Here is a 1463-nt window from a genome sequence, read left to right on the forward strand (position 1 = left end):
CTTGAAAGAGAAAGTTCTAGAAACTAATTCAAGAGCCCAAAGGGGAATCCATTTTGTCTTCCACTCTGCAGATTTTCAGTTCTGATCCTTCAAACGGTCCAGTCTCAGGCCATAACAAAAAATTGACACAGAAGCAGAATGGACTAGAAGTTCGTACCAATGAAGAAGTAGTGGGCCGTGTTTTGGCAAAGAAACTCACCTATTAATATGCCATCTTTTTCCTGAGACTTGAGTTTCTTTAAGAGTTTTTAAGTCTAAATTCGAATGGTGCAGAAAACAAACATGCAGAAGAAATGCACCAAAAAACAAAGAAACAAACACACAAAAAAAATAAGAAAAGAAAAAAAAATCTCAGCATCTACATTCATTGCAAGGTTTTGATTGACTTGATATATTGTATATACTGTATATACGGTTTTGCTCCAAAATTAATTTACATAAGAATTTTGAATGACAGCCATAATGATAATCAAGTCCACTTTTTATTGCTTTCCATGCACACAACACTGTATAAAACATATGATTACATTTTACTCTTCCCAATGATCCTGCAAGGTATTGTCAGCCCCTTTTAAAATTAGAGAAAACTGAGGTTATCAGAAACTTTATTTTACTTTACTATTAACTTTCTTACTTTTTTTTTTTTTTAGCAAGAATTACTATAAAACTCCACTCATTGAGCCAGAGACCCTTGTGGTGTCAGAAAGATTTGCCCCTCATGCAACACACTACCTACACTTGTGAGTTCAGTGGCCAGCCAGTGGCCTCAACTGCAAGCTTTAACAACATGCAGAGAGATTTTCAAATCTACTGTAGTTAAACTACTGGCAGACAGCATGGCAAATAAAGTCAAACAAATTCTAAAGACTAGTCTTGTTAGATTGTACCATCAAGTCCTACTTTGTGCCAGAAAATGTACTTAATATTTTTATGTATACAACTGCCTTGAGTACTTTATAAACTCTGTGATGTAGATACTAACATGTGTAGTTCAGATGGTGAAAGTGAAGTTAGAGGTATTGCAAATAACAAAGTACACTCAGCTAGTAAACATCATAAGTTGTATTGGAACAGAAGTTGGTATTACTCCAAAGTCCACACTCAATTAGATACCTAGGTAGCCACTAAAAAAATAAATATTAAACTGAGATAAGTGATTATTTCCAGTTTCCTACGTGTAACAAATAAAACCAACATAACATAGTATGTTACGTCTAGTTAGAACATCACAATGTCTAGTTACGTTAGAATGTCATCATGTCTACTTAGGATCTCTTTTTCCCTTTTATCTCCCTGGAAGACCTACTTGTCCATCTCACTGAGAAAAAAGCATATGTATTTTATTCTACCTAAATTCAGTTACCACTGGCTTACTTGTATCTTGCATCCGGAAGTCTCTCAGTGTGAGACTTCCTATGACGGTCACAATCATGTTTTTCCAAAGAGCAAAGCACAGTGACTGA

General features: G+C 35.0%; 1 non-coding gene across 1 annotated transcript; it reads right to left on the minus strand.

The window, feature by feature from the left end:
• Window positions 1-642: 642 nt before the first annotated feature.
• LOC132693474 (small nucleolar RNA SNORA62/SNORA6 family) lies at window positions 643-794 on the minus strand. Its single transcript, XR_009616842.1, has one exon. It is a non-coding gene; the product is annotated as a small nucleolar RNA SNORA62/SNORA6 family (small nucleolar RNA).
• Window positions 795-1463: the final 669 nt, after the last annotated feature.

Source organism: Panthera onca, chromosome B1, assembly GCF_046562875.1.
Source record: "Panthera onca isolate mPanOnc1 chromosome B1, mPanOnc1 haplotype 2, whole genome shotgun sequence".
Lineage (NCBI taxonomy): Eukaryota > Metazoa > Chordata > Mammalia > Carnivora > Felidae > Panthera > Panthera onca.